The following is a 15,643-nucleotide window of genomic DNA, read 5'->3' on the forward strand; positions in this document are numbered from 1 at the left end:
TGTCAATCAATTTATGCTGACTGCAGTTAATTCACATTATTCCCTTAGGGTAGGGGATAACTTACTGATCAGTTGGGGTCCGACTGCAGGGACCCCTAGCGATCCTGAGAATGAAGCTCTTCAGTGCCCCATCTGAATGGAGCAGTGTTTGGGCATGGACACTTTAGCTTCATTCAGATGGGGGTTCTGCAGAGCCTCATTTACTGGATTGCTCGGGGTCCCAGCGATCAGTAAGTTATCCCCTGCCTACAAATAATGGATAATTTTCAATTATGGGAACAACTGTTTAATCAGCAACAGTCATTTTCATTTTTATTTCATTAATCAATAGTACACATGAAAATAAGCAACTTTGTTGTATATTTATCAGATAAATCTGCTTCTTTCTCCTCCTGACACACTGGGTATGGGGAGAACCCAGCATATATTGACAGGAAAAGGGTTGGGTGCCCTACAAGGGGGGAAAGGGGGAGTGGAGACCCCTAAACAGCTCAAACGACAAACCCTGACTCCCCTATGGACCCTATATAGGTTCTCCACCTATCGCCAAGCAGGAAACCTGGCCCTAACTGACCCTAAGCTAGGCCCTAGGTAGGGAGGGGGAGGGAAGAGCACTAGTCAGCCCCACTGCAAACTAAAGTACACACAAGGGAAACAAACAAGGGAATACACTTAGCTTAAAGATGATAATAGGGAAAACAAGGCCAAAATCCACGAAGGAACTCCAAGAAAATTCTAACCAACTACTAGAATTCCAGCCCTGAATAGATAAGAAACTGTCACCAGCAACTCTCTAGAGAAACTGAGTGTATTTAAGGATACAGCCAGGGTGTGGTAATTAGCAGCAGAAGGTGAGGATCACTGCTGGGACCTAAAGGTATAATTCCAAAGCAAGATGAGGATCACCGCTGGGTCCTAGAGAGAGAGGGATCATGAAAGGATCAGGGAGATGTTTGTAAGGCCAAGCGCAGCGACCTTCTACAGCCGTACCCCGTATAACTGTCTGTCAAACCTGACACACCAGTGACAGTACCCCCCCCCCCCCCTTCTTCAAGTGATCTCCAGACACTCAGGACCAGGTTTCTCTGGATGAGAGGCATGAAATGAACAAACCAACCTAGGGGCATTTACCTCCGATGCTGAAACCCAAATCCTTTCCTCAGGACCGTAACCCCTCCAGTGCACCAACTATTGAAGGGAACGACGCTGAAGACGAGAATCCACAACCTTCGATATTTGGAATTCTAAATTGCCATCAACCATGATTGGGGGCGGCGGCGGCCAGGGGGAGGACTCAAGAGGTAGTACATACTTCTTGAGCAGAGACCTGTAAAGCAAATTGTGGATCCTAAGAGCATGAGGCAACTCCAGATGAAACACTGCTGGGTTAATGATGGCGGTTATTTTATAGGGACCAATAAATCTAGGTCCAGCTTAAACGACAAACCCAGACTCCCCTATGGAACCAATATAGGTTCTGCACCTATTGCCAAGCAGGAAACCTGGCTCTAGCTGATCCTAAAGCTAGGCCTAAGTCGAGAGGGGGAGGGGTGAGCACTAGTCAGCCCCAGTGCAAACTAAAGTACACACAAGAAAACAAACAAGAGAATACACTTAGCTTAAAGATGACACCAGGGAAAACAAGGCAACAATCCACGAAGGAACTCCAAGAAAATTCTAGCCGACTACTAGAATTCCAGGCCTGAATAGATAAGAAATTGTTACCAGCAACTCTCTAGAGAAACTGAGTGTATTTAAAGATATAGCAATGGTGTGGTAATTAGCAGTGGAAGGTGAGGATCACCGCTGGGTTCTAAAGGTATAATCCCCAAGCAAGGTGAGGATCACCGCTGGGTCCTAGAGAGAGAGGGATAATGAAAGGATCAGGAAGATGTTTGCAAGGCCACATGCACCGACCTTCTACAGCAGGACCCCGTATGACTGTCTGTCAAATCTGACACACCTGTGACACCTCCTGGACTTATCTATCACTGTAAAAAAAATTCTGAATTCATGGGTAAAATCTGTCTTCAGTGAATACACATTTTCCTATTACTGAGATAAGAGATGACAGTTGGTGGTCATAAAGTTATATGGAAAATTGTAACTGTGTGTTTCAGGAGATCTTGCAGCAGAATGTCTGTGTCTACCTCTAATTCCTCCCTAAAATGCCTGTGTCTGCCTCCGGCTCCTCTCCAGAATGTCTGTGTCTTCCTCTAGCACCACCCCAGAATGTCTGTGTCTGCCTTTAGCTCCTCCCTAGAATGTCTGTGTCTGCCTCTATCTCCTCCCTAGAATGTCTGTGTCTGCCTCTAGCTCCTCCCTAGAATATCTGTGTCTGCCTCTAGCTCCTCCCTAGAATGTCTGTGTCTGCCTCTAGCTCCTCCCTAGAATGTCTGTGTCTGCCTCTGGCTCCTCCCTAGAATATCTGTGTCTGCCTTTAGCTCCTCTCTAGAATGTCTGTGTCTGCCTCTAGCTCCTCCCCAGAATATCTGTGTCTGCCTCTAGCTCCTCCCCAGAATATCTGTGTCTGCCTCTTGTTCCTCCCTAGAATGTCTGTGTCTGCCTCTGGCTCCTCTCTAGAATGTCTGTGTCTGCCTTTAGCACTTCCCTAGAATGTAATGTCTGCCTCTAGCTCCTCCCTAGAATGTCTGTGTCTGCCTCTAGCTCCTCCCTAGAATGTCTGTGTCTGCCTCTAGCTCCTCCCAAGAATGTCTGTGTATGCCTCTAGCTCCTCCCTAGATTGTCCGTGTCTGCCTCTGGCTCCTCCCTAGAATGTCTGTATCTGCCTCTAGCACCACCCCAGAATGTCTGTGTCTGCCTTTAGCTCCTCCCTAGAATGTCTGTGTCTGCCTCTATCTCCTCCTTAGAATGTCTGTGTCTGCCTCTAGCTCCTCCCTAGAATATCTGTGTCTGCCTCTAGCTCCTCCCTAGAATGTCTGTGTCTGCCTCTAGCTCCTCCCTAGAATGTCTGTGTCTGCCTCTGGCTCCTCCCTAGAATATCTGTGTCTGCCTTTAGCTCCTCTCTAGAATGTCTGTGTCTGCCTCTAGCTCCTCCCCAGAATATCTGTGTCTGCCTCTAGCTCCTCCCCAGAATATCTGTGTCTGCCTCTTGTTCCTCCCTAGAATGTCTGTGTCTGCCTCTGGCTCCTCTCTAGAATGTCTGTGTCTGCCTTTAGCACTTCCCTAGAATGTAATGTCTGCCTCTAGCTCCTCCCTAGAATGTCTGTGTCTGCCTCTAGCTCCTCCCTAGAATGTCTGTGTCTGCCTCTAGCTCCTCCCAAGAATGTCTGTGTATGCCTCTAGTTCCTCCCTAGAATGTCCGTGTCTGCCTCTGGCTCCTCCCTAGAATGTCTGTATCTGCCTCTAGCTCCTCCCCAGAATGTCTGTGTCTGCCTCTAGCTCCTCCCTAGAATGTCTGTGTCTGCCTCTAGCTCCACCCCAGAATGTCTGTGTCTGCCTCTAGCTCCTCCCAAGAATGTCTGTGTATGCCTCTAGCTCCTCCCTAGAATGTCCGTGTCTGCCTCTGGCTCCTCCCTAGAATGTCTGTATCTGCCTCTAGCACCACCCCAGAATGTCTGTGTCTGCCTTTAGCTCCTCCCTAGAATGTCTGTGTCTGCCTCTATCTCCTCCCTAGAATGTCTGTGTCTGCCTCTAGCTCCTCCCTAGAATATCTGTGTCTGCCTCTAGCTCCTCCCTAGAATGACTGTGTCTGCCTCTAGCTCCTCCCTAGAATGTCTGTGTCTGCCTCTGGCTCCTCCCTAGAATATCTGTGTCTGCCTTTAGCTCCTCTCTAGAATGTCTGTGTCTGCCTCTAGCTCCTCCCCAGAATATCTGTCTCTGCCTCTTGTTCCTCCCTAGAATGTCTGTGTCTGCCTCTGGCTCCTCTCTAGAATGTCTGTGTCTGCCTTTAGCACTTCCCTAGAATGTAATGTCTGCCTCTAGCTCCTCCCTAGAATGTCTGTGTCTGCCTCTAGCTCCTCCCTAGAATGTCTGTGTCTGCCTCTAGCTCCTCCCTAGAATGCCTGTGTCTGCCTCTAGCTCCTCCCTAGAATGTCTGTGTCTGCCTCCAGCTCCTCCCTAGAATGTCTGTTTCTGCCTATAGCTCCTCCCAAGAATGTCTGTGTCTGCCTCTAGCTCCACCCTAGAATGTCTGTGTCTGCCTCTGGCTCCTCCCTAGAATGTCTGTATCTGCCTCTAGCTCCTCCTCAGAATGTCTGTGTCTGCCTCTAGCTCCTCCCTAGAATGTCTGTGTCTGCCTCTAGCTCCTCCCTACAATGTCTGTGTCTGCCTCTAGCTCCTCCCTAGAATGTCTGTGTCTGCCTCTAGCTCCTCCCTAGAATGTCTGTATCTGCCTCTAGCTTCTCCCTAGAATATCTGTGTCTGCCTCTAGCTCCTCCCTAAAATGTCTATGTCTGCCTCTAGCTCCTCCCCAGAATGTCTGTGTCTGCCTCCAGCTCATCCCTCTCCATAGAATTTTAAAAGCACCAACTGCCATCTCCTATTTCAGTAATGGGAGAATCTGTCTTCACTGAATAGAGATTTTACCTCAGAAGTGAGAATTTTGATAATGACTGATCAATTCTGGCAGAGAAAAAAAGCAGATTTCTTTGATAAGATATATTACGAAGTTGCTTATCTTCATGTGTACTATTGAGTCATGAAGTAAAAATGACAGTTTAAAGTTTTATTACAAAGCCTCTTTTCTTTAATTTCATAATGATTTGCAAGTTCTGAAGCTTTTCTTTAAGCTATCTGTGGTCACCACCAGTAGTGGCTGGTGGAGTATTTTTTTTACAGACTCATAACAGCATTGCTTCAAGGACATGGCCAACTTGGGCTGCAGCCTAGCAGAAGACAGCAGAGACCTAGTTCCATGAGCCTAAACCTGGCTCTAAGGCTGGACATACACATTAGATAGCTGTCAGCTACACTACATGCTGGCTCAATTTACAGCTCCAAACTCTCCAAACATAGTTGGAAGTTCTCAATTTTTAGGAGGAAGAAAGATGCTTTTTTCTCCCTCCTGAGTCTAAGGGGGAACGTTTCTCCTTGTTGAAAATAAGGAGACTTATAGGCCATGCAATGCTCCTTTGGCAATTTAAACATGCAAATTCTTAGTGGACTAGAACTCTAGTGCCACCTATTTGGGGTTAGCAATCCTGAAAGTCAGTATCGACCCTTCAACGACGCTTGCCAAATGTCTTTGGATAAGAAACCAAACCAGACACTACTTTGCAGACTCATGTTTCAGAGTGTTTTCCCCTCATCAGTGCAAACCAAGAGGTCTGATTTGGCTGGATGAGAGACCTCGCTCTCGACTTAAAGCTTCCAACCCTCCAAACACAGTAGGACATGCTCAATTCTCAGGAAGAAGAAGGATGCTTTTTTCTTCTTCCTGTGTCTGGGGAATGTTTCTCCTTGTTGAGAATATGGAGACGTATTGGCCATTCAATGCTCCTCTTGGAATTTATACATGCAAATTCCTAGAGAATGAGACTTCCTTGTGGGGTAGCAATCCTAAAAGTCAGTATCCACCCTATAACCACACTTGCCAAATGACTTTGGATAAGAAGTCAAACCGGAGTGTACATTTGCAGACACATGTTTCAGGGTGTTTGTCCCTCATCAGTGCAAAGCAAAAGGTTTTATTTGGCGGGATGAGAGGACTCTCTCTCAATTTAAAGCTCCCAACTCTCCAAACACAGTAAGAAGTTATCAAATCTCATGAGGAAGAAGAAAATGTCTCATCTGAGACTGCTTATGGTAGTGACTGATTTTCCCTAAAAACAAAAAGATTGGTCGGTTGAAATCCAGCCTTATTCTTATATTCCCTAACATCTGCCTTTGAAGGAGAGCCGGGGAGGTCTCCATACACATTAGATGGTTGGGCTTGGCTGTCAGAATTGAGCAGGTTTTAGAGACAAACATTTAGTATTTATGGGGGCTAAGAAACGCACTGTTTATAACACTGGTGTCTTTATACGGCAGAGAGATTTTTGTCTTTTGGGCTCAATGTCCATTAGATGGCTGCATTACTTTTATTTACATGAGACCTGACAACATTTATTCCATTTACCAATCTGAGAATTTCTCGGTACTGTAATATTTATGTGTCAATTCCTACATGATGTTTGTGCCATGAAGGAAGAAATAATTTCTGACCAGTAATCTTGCACACAGACATCTAATCAGAACGTAACATTCTACTAATATTTTTTCAAGATAAAGACCAGTGACCTAATTTTCTTCTATTTTCTTTCCTCCAGATTTTATCAAGAATGGGAGTACTACAGGTAACCCCTGGATGGAACACATTGATAAGAAGATACAGACTTTAAAAACATATTGATACTCCATGCTATAATACTCAAAGATGATGCAGAAGATGTTTCACGCCTTGTAGAATATGGACATCAGTCCTAAGGGACTTCCAATTTATTACTGCTGGCATGGCTTAGGCCAACCAGAGGAAACAATTCTGACGGCCTCATCTCCTAATTTACTGCCCACGATGACCTTTTCTCCGGCCTCTGGGCAAATTCACAGGGACCACAGTGCTTGGGTCGGGAAACGTTTTTATTGCTGCCAGCCCTTTAATTTCTTCTTGCTCTGCGAGAACTTGCACACAGCATTCACTACTGGACACTGCGGCGCATGCAATAAAAGATTATGTCCCGATGTCAGTGACGCGCCCCCTGGGCCGTGGGGTACTCGGCAGCCGGGCCTCTGTGTATGCCGGTGGGGGAATATCACGGTGGCTGACACGGTCCGTGACCTAGGGCGGTCAGTAAAAAGGGGAATTTATAGGGGATTTGGAAAGTTCGTGACTAGTTTTGAGCATTCCGATACTGAAATATCGGGTATCGGCCGATATTCACTGTATCGGAATTCCGATACTTAATTCCGATACTTTTATAATATCGAATACCGGAATCGGAAGTTCCCATAATGCCTGCGCTCTGCAGTGTCTGTGAAGGATGACAAGCTGGATGGCAGCGCTCAGCTGCGATCCATCCTGTCATCAGAATGCCATCCCAGCGTGGGAGAATTCTCCTGATTGTTTAAAAGCCGGCGCGCGGTAAAAAGCCGCCGGCTTTTAAACAATCACGCAGCCCCATACTGCTTCCCCGCAGCCTCCCACCCCGATCCTCCGCTCCCCTCGCCACCTCCAATCCCAATCGTAAATTAGGACCGGGCGGGGAGCGCAGCACCAAGGAGCGAAGGACCCGGGCGGGGAAGCCGGCAGTGAAAAGACTTCACCGCCGGATTTCCCGTTCTGTGCTGCGCTTTCCCGCCGGTTATTTCAAATGAACAGCTGAGGTATCAGGTGATGCCGATCAGCTGTTCATTTGAAGTCGCCGCGTTGCCCTCAGAGGGTTCATGTGAGTTCATGCTTGACTGCATGAACTCACATCAACTTTCCCACGGCCGCACAGGTCAGCCTCACCTCCCAGACCCGTCATGATTAGTGTGTGCGGGGTGTGTGTGTGTGCGGGGTGTGTGTGTGTGCGGGGTGTGTGTGCGGGTGTGTGTGCGGGTGTGTGTGCGTGCAGGCAGACATAGGCCGATGTGACACTACTACTCCCATCGGCCTATGTCTGTGACGCGCCCCTGGGCCTGTGTCGCGCTGCGTTGCGCACGCGGGAGCTTACCCGGAGCCGGATCTCTTGAGGGTTGTAGTCTCGTGGCGGCGACCCGGTCCGTGCCCAGGGAGTCAAACTGAGCGGCGATGTACTAGCAGTAGATGGTTGGTGACTACGCCACCCGTTGAATGCAGCTATGGAGCTGCCGCTGCAGGGCAGACCGCTGAGGCCGGTGGTAGGATTGTGCAGCGTGATAGTATAACCCCCAACGGGAGGGGTATGGCCTCAGGGCAGCCGACGTGGATGATGGGGGTAGCAGGAACCACTCAGAGACGGTACGGTGTAGTTCAGGGTCTTTACTGGTAACAACGACAGACCCTCCCGGAGTACTTGCTAGCAAACGGGGCCTGGTCAGTCTTTGAGCAGATGGGATCTCCCCTGGCCAGGCGTAGTTGTAGGCCTCCCAAACTGACTGTACTCTTCTGGCTACCTTGCTAGAAGCTGATGTAAGTAGCCCACGTCCCTGAGTGTACCGTGTGGTGCTCACCCGTATGGCCGGTGACTCGGGGCCTTCTAATGGCTTCCGCTCCACGATGGCGGTGCTGGTCCCACGCGTGTGACCGTGCCTTCGGGCTTCTGGGCCAGAGGACCTGAAATCCCCTGCCCGACGGATTCTGCTGCTGGGTAGGAGTTAGTCCCCACAGCCTCGGACTCCGGGTCCGGTAAAGAATCTTCTTAGTCAGGGCGAGCTCTGTAGCTGCCAGCCCCTGACTCCTTGTAACTCTGCTGTTTCCTATGCTGCTTCTCTTCTCCACTCTCCTTGTCTGACTCACCCTGCCTCAGCCCCGGGTTTATACAGGGGAAGTTCTTCCCCTCCCAAGACTGGGCAGGAGGTGTGGCATGCACAGGATCCCTGACCAAAGGACCTCCCACCTGCTCTCAGACATAATATCTCTATCACTGTGGCAACCAGACCCCTGGGGTGTCACATTCCCCCCTAGTGAAATTTAGTACTCCGGGACTAAACACATTTAGAAAAACATAACAAAGTATAACAATAACAATACTATAAGAAAAACACATAAGATGGTTACGGCGTGTCCGCAACCGGATGCAGTCTTTGAAGAAAAGCAAAGGTGTCCATTTCACCAACACAGGGAGACGTAACCAGGTAGGGGTCTGTCCTACCCCGAGTCCTTAACAGTCTCTAGTCCATCCTGGGTTACGCTCCAACTATATACAAGGATTCCCGGTAAATCCACCAAGGTTTCCTAAAAATAACTAGAAACACAAAATTATACACAAGCAACAAGACACAGAAAAACATAAATAAAACAATTTATACACTTTAAATTCTCCAGCGTGCGGGTAACTGGCCTCTAGTGGCCCGAGTGGACCTACGGAGCTGACTGTCTGGCCCTGAACTACAGGGTGTAGGAGCTGTCAAGGGTAAACTGGGCAGCTGTCTACCGGCTCTTTGTCTCACTAGGGGTACGGCAGGCTCACTATAAGCAGAGGGTTGATTCTCCTGTTCTGCTTGTGTGGAGTCTTCTGCCTCCTGGACCGGCTGTTCTTCCAGCTCTACCCGTTGCTCCGTAGGTTCTTGGGATGATGGTTGGAGGAAGGTGAGTACGGGTACCACAACTGCACCATTGACTTGAGTCCAAGACTGAGGAAAGTCCCCGAGCACGGTACTAACCATATCTTCCCTTTCTTCCACGGGTCGATGGTCTTCTTGTTCCTCTTCAGGGTTCCTCAGTTGTTCGGGACACTTCTTCAGGTGGTCCCGGGATACAATGGCTGTGGTTTCCCCTCCGTCTTTACTGATGGTACAGACCTTCGGGTTCTCGTGGCTTGAGGGCAGTACGGTGTACGGGTCCTTCTCCCACTGGTCATCCAACTTGTGGAGCCGTCTTTTCCTCTTCAAGACCTGCTCTCCGGGTACCAGGGGAACAGCGGGAGCATACTGGTTGTAAGTCTTCTCTTGTCTTTCCCTAGCCTGACAGAGACTTCGCTCCACGCTCTCTTGTACTCTCCGGTACTGCTGCTGCCTCTCTGTGTCCCAGTCTGTTTCTGGTGAAGTGTCCTCAGGTGTCAGGACTCCCATTTCCAGGTCAACAGGTAACTTACCAGGTCTCGCCCTCATTAGGTAAGCCGGGGTACAGTTGGTGGAACCTACCGGGATGTGGTTGTATAGGTCCACCAGATCGGGCAACTTCTCAGGCCACAGACTGCGTTCTTCCAGGGGCAATGTTTTTAGAAGATCCATTACCACCTGGTTCATTTTTTCACAAAGTCCATTAGTTTGCGGATGGTAGGGTGTCGTCCTTATCTTCCGGCAGCCATACAGATTGCAGAATTCCTGGAAGACCTCCGCTTCAAAGGCAGGTCCCTGGTCCGTCAGCACTTGGTCCGGGTACCCGTGTGGACGGCAGAAGTGCTGCTGGAAGGCTCTAGCTGCTGTTTGAGCCGTTAAGTCCTTGACGGGGACGACAACCAAGAACCGGGAGTAATGATCCACGATGGTTAACGCGTAGACGTAGCCACTTCTGCTTGGGGTCAGTTTTACATGATCCAAGGCTACCAGTTCCAACGGTTGCCGGGTGACGATGGACTGCAGGGGAGTCTTCTGGCTGGCCCGGTCCTTCCTTCTCAGATTGCACGGGCCACAGTCTCTGCACCACTTCTCGATGGTTCCCCTCATGCCTACCCAGTGGAACCGCTCGCGCAGCAGGAACTCCAGCTTTTTCCACCCGAAGTGTCCAGCTCCGTCGTGGTATGCCTCCATCACCATGGCTGCGTCTCTTCGTGGCACCACTACTTGCCAGAGTAGTTCATGCGTCCGGGAGTTGACCATTCTGCGGCACAACTTCCCCTTGTAAAGGAATAGTCGACTCTTCTCCGCCCATAGTTGTTTGGCTTCCTCCGGAGCGTCTGGTTCAAGTCGAGCCTCCGGCCGAGTCAGCATCTCCTTCACCAGTCGGACGGCAGGGTCGCTGTCTTGCGTTTCCGCCCAGTTGTAGTGGGGTAAGGGGTTCAACGTAGCAGCCTGTTTACCCCTTACCCGGTGGGAATACTGGATAGTCCCATGACGGTGGAACGCAGGGAGTTCAACTTCTTCCAGTCCCTCCGGATCTTCTCCTTCGTCCGGCAGGTTGGGCATCCTGGACAGGGCATCCGCGTTAGTATTGGAGCGTCCTGCCCGGTATTTGATTGTGAACTCGTAGTTGGACAGACGGGCCATCCACCTCTGCTCCAGGGCACCGAGTCTTGCCGTGTCCAGGTGTATCAACGGGTTGTTATCCGTGTATACGGTGAACCGGGAAGAAGCGAGGTAATGCCTAAAGCGCTCGGTGACTGCCCATACCACGGCCAGGAACTCTAGCTTAAATGAGCTGTAATTCTCGGGGTTCCTTTCGGTGGGTCGCAGTTTTCGGCTGGCATAGGAGATCACTCGTTCTCTCCCCTGCTGAATCTGGGATAGTACGGCTCCCAGCCCGATGTTACTGGCGTCGGTGTAGAGGATGAAGGGCTGGCTATAGTCTGGGTACGCCAAGATTTCATCCCCCGTGAGGGCCATCTTCAGCTGGCGGAAGGACTCTTCTTCTAGCTCTTCCCATTTGAAGGGCGGCTTCTGGTTCTTGGCCTTCCGGGACTGGCCTATCAGGAGGTCCTGCATCGGCGCTGCCTTTTTGGTGAAACCGGGAATAAACCTTCGGTAGTAGCCTACCAACCCTAGGAACTGCCGCACTTCTTTTACGCTGGAGGGGCTTGGCCATCCCTTAATTGCGGTGATCTTATCGGGGTCGGGAGCCACTCCGTCAGCGCTCACCACGTGTCCCAGGTATTGCACCTTTGGTTTCAGGAGGTGACACTTGGAGGGTTTCACCTTTAGGCCGTAACTCGCCAGAGCTTCGAACACCTCCGCCAGGTGTTTCAGGTGGTCCTCATAAGTTTTGGAGTATACGATGACATCGTCCAGGTACAACAGGACCGTCTCGAAGTTTCTGTGGCCCAGACAGCACTCCATTAATCGTTGGAAGGTTCCTGGGGCGTTGCAGAGTCCGAACGGCATGCAGGTGAACTCGCTAAGTCCCATCGGGGTGGTGAATGCGGTCTTCTCCCGGTCCGCCTCTGCTACAGGAACCTGCCAGTACCCGCTAGTGAGATCCAAGGTAGAGAAGAAGTTAGCAGATCTTAAAGCAGCCAATGACTCCTCTATCCTTGGTAAGGGGTACGCATCCTTGTGTGTGATACGGTTGATTTTCCGGTAATCTACACACATCCTCATGGTGTTGTCTTTCTTTTTGACTAAAACTAGTGGGGCTGCCCAGGGGCTACAGCTATCCCGGATTACCCCAGCCTCCTTCATGTCTCTAAGCATCCCCTTGGCGTGTTGGTAATGTGCAGGGGGTACGGGTCGATACCTCTCTTTTATGGGAGGATGATCTCCCGTGGGGATGCGGTGTTCTACCCCCTTGACTCGTCCGAAGTCTAACGGGTGTTTACTAAACACTCTCTCATACTCTTGAACCACCCGATAGACTCCTTGTTTCTGATGTGAGGGAGTGGAATCAGTACCCAAATGTAGTTGCTGACACCAGTCCTCCATGTCTTTCTTAGAGCCGTTACCTTCCTCCGGGTGAGATGGAGGCAAGGGTTCCACAGATTGTATAGAATTTTGATTAGTGGTATATAATTTGGCTAGCGTGGCATACCGGGGCAGGTACACTTCCCTCTCCCCGATATTTATTATGCGAATGGGCACCCTCCCATGGCGTACATTGACCACCCCCCGTGCTGTCAAAATGGTGGGCCTACTGTCTGAGTAAACTGGTTCTACCATTGCCTGGTAATCTCTTCCTCTCAGACCAATAGCTGCCCGGCACCAAATCATCATTTCACTTTTTGGGGGCATGGCAATAGGAAAAGGGTCACACATTCTTACGCTACCAATCTCACCGCCGGAGAGTTCCACTTGTTGCCGTTGCATCAGTGCCCGGATCTCTTTCTGGAGCACCCGCTGCTCGCCGGAGCTGGCGTTCTTGGCAACCTGCTGTAAAAGGAAAATCACCTCTGCAAGACAATTTTCAATTACGTTAGTTCCTAGAGTTATTTTTGGGTGACTCATGTTTATCAATATCTACAATGATCAGTCCCTGTGCGGCCAGTTCGACTCTACCGATTTTGAGGGCCACCTCCTTAAATCCGATCTGTGGCACGGGCTGGCCATTGCTGGCGATGATACTCAAGTCGTCGTCAGGGTAGTGGGTAATATCCGAGTCATTCCAGTACTGCTTGAAGAGCACGTACGGGATGGTGGTGACCTGTGACCCGGTATCCAGTAGGGCACTCATGGGAATGCCATCCAGTACCACAGGCAAGACTGGACGTCCTCCCACATATCTGTCGCGCCAGTTCGATGGGCCTGGTGATCTGTTTCCTGGGGGTTGGCCCTCTACCCCAGGTTGTGCCCGTTTAAAGAACAGTACCTTTCCATATGTCCGGGTTGATTGCAGCGGCGGCAGATGGGTCGTCCGTCCTCGCTGTATCGGTCACTGGGTCTTCCTCTGGCCGGTGGGGTCCTCCTTGGTCGACGCCACGGGATGTCCTCCGGTCCGGATGCCAGCTGGATCTTCCCTGGGGTGGAAACCTGTAAAGACTGCACAGTTCGGGTTAGCGCAGCAACGCTCTTAGCTAGCTCTTGGACCTGATGGTGTAGGTCTGGAGCCGGGTCATTGTCCAAAGCCTGCGCATCAGCTCCCACAGGCCCTGCTGACAAGGGCGCCGCCTCCTGGTAGTAAGTGGTAGTGGGGCGTCTGTGGGTCACAACGCCACCTGGTGCCGGTTCTCGGAGCACCCGGATGGCTCTGTCCTTGAACTGTGCAAAGTCCAGATGGGGATCCTGTAAGGCCATTGCCCGCAACTGGGTTCGGTGGGCATTGCAATATAAACCCTCTATAAATTGTTCAGTCAACAGCCTGTCCTCGTTTCCCACCCCATCAGGGTCGGTCTGCTTTATGGCCCTCAGGGCCTCTTGTAGGTTTAGTGCATAGTCCCTTATACTCTCATGCGCTCGCTGCTTGCACCCGTAGAATCTAAGCTTAATCTCGGCTGAGGTGCGGGTATCAAAGGTGTCCTTCAGCCGGGTTAGTATCCCTGCGACAGTCTTCCTCCCAGGTGGCCAGGATTTTACTTCCCTTTTGGCTGCCCCTGTTAGTTGGGCCACCAGGATGCTCACTTTTTGCTCTTCTGTGAGGGGGTACACCTGGAAGAGGCTATCCAGCTTTTCTCTAAAGTCATGCAGGGTATGTGACTCCCCTGAGTACTGGGGTAGCCAAGCTGCTCCCGGGATATAGGGCATGGTGAAGGGCATAACTGCAGCAGCGGTAGCGCTGGCGGGGGTTGAGGCAGTGAAGCTCTCCTCCGTATCCGACATCTTCCTCCCCCCTAGTGGACCGTGGCCTACCTTGCGATGATCCTCTTCCGTAGGCCGCGGCTCCGCAGTGGATCGTCAGGGTTGAGGACCTTCCGTCGCGCTCCTGTGACGTCGGCGTCTGCTGGGCTCCTTCCAGGACCTTACGCAACGTCCGGACGTGAGGCGGGGCTTCAGTTCTCGCGCGCTTTCGGAGTCCACGCCCCTCTTCGTCCCGCGCGGCGTCCTCAAGATGGCGTCCAATGGCGGGAAAACTCCACGGATGGCGGGAAGAAGGTCGAAGATGGCGCCGGATGGCGGGAAAACTTCGCGGATGGCGGGAAGAAGGTAGAAGATGGCGCCGGATGGCGGGAAACCTCCACGGATAGCGGGAATCTTCACCACTGGTAAGTTTGAACAGTCTTTGCTTTTCAGGCACGCAGTACCCGGTGGTTGCGGGCACGAAATCCTGCCGACTACGCCAAAGTTGACGCGCCCCTGGGCCTGTGTCGCGCTGCGTTGCGCACGCGGGAGCTTACCCGGAGCCGGATCTCTTGAGGGTTGTAGTCTCGTGGCGGCGACCCGGTCCGTGCCCAGGGAGTCAAACTGAGCGGCGATGTACTAGCAGTAGATGGTTGGTGACTACGCCACCCGTTGAATGCAGCTATGGAGCTGCCGCTGCAGGGCAGACCGCTGAGGCCGGTGGTAGGATTGTGCAGCGTGATAGTATAACCCCCAACGGGAGGGGTATGGCCTCAGGGCAGCCGACGTGGATGATGGGGGTAGCAGGAACCACTCAGAGACGGTACGGTGTAGTTCAGGGTCTTTACTGGTAACAACGACAGACCCTCCCGGAGTACTTGCTAGCAAACGGGGCCTGGTCAGTCTTTGAGCAGATGGGATCTCCCCTGGCCAGGCGTAGTTGTAGGCCTCCCAAACTGACTGTACTCTTCTGGCTACCTTGCTAGAAGCTGATGTAAGTAGCCCACGTCCCTGAGTGTACCGTGTGGTGCTCACCCGTATGGCCGGTGACTCGGGGCCTTCTAATGGCTTCCGCTCCACGATGGCGGTGCTGGTCCCACGCGTGTGACCGTGCCTTCGGGCTTCTGGGCCAGAGGACCTGAAATCCCCTGCCCGACGGATTCTGCTGCTGGGTAGGAGTTAGTCCCCACAGCCTCGGACTCCGGGTCCGGTAAAGAATCTTCTTAGTCAGGGCGAGCTCTGTAGCTGCCAGCCCCTGACTCCTTGTAACTCTGCTGTTTCCTATGCTGCTTCTCTTCTCCACTCTCCTTGTCTGACTCACCCTGCCTCAGCCCCGGGTTTATACAGGGGAAGTTCTTCCCCTCCCAAGACTGGGCAGGAGGTGTGGCATGCACAGGATCCCTGACCAAAGGACCTCCCACCTGCTCTCAGACATAATATCTCTATCACTGTGGCAACCAGACCCCTGGGGTGTCACATCTGTCCCCCGTCCACTCGTGCCAGCAGGATCAGCTCGATGGGAGCAGTAGTTCCCATCAGCCTGATCCTGCTATATAAATTGCCCTACTGTGTCCCCAATAAATTTTAAATACATGTCATTGGTGGCCAGTGGTTACCTAAAAGAAATTAGTTCATACATTACCTGTCCCCGCCGATCGCC

At 51.4% G+C, this 15,643-nt stretch overlaps 1 long non-coding RNA gene across 1 annotated transcript in view; it reads left to right on the plus strand.

Annotated features, from left to right (window-relative positions):
- Positions 1-6,928, plus strand: part of LOC141171534 (uncharacterized) — a 52,752-nt gene extending 45,824 nt beyond the window's left edge. The window contains exon 3 of the long non-coding RNA XR_012252332.1: positions 6,270-6,928. This is a non-coding gene — a long non-coding RNA (uncharacterized lncRNA). The remainder of the gene's footprint in view (positions 1-6,269) is intronic.
- The last annotated feature ends 8,715 nt before the right edge of the window (positions 6,929-15,643 follow it).

The sequence above is a fragment of the Phyllobates terribilis genome, unplaced genomic scaffold (genome assembly GCF_046119375.1).
Source record: "Phyllobates terribilis strain yellow unplaced genomic scaffold, ASM4611937v1 Scaffold_12__6_contigs__length_324123572, whole genome shotgun sequence".
Classification (NCBI taxonomy): Eukaryota; Metazoa; Chordata; class Amphibia; order Anura; family Dendrobatidae; genus Phyllobates; species Phyllobates terribilis.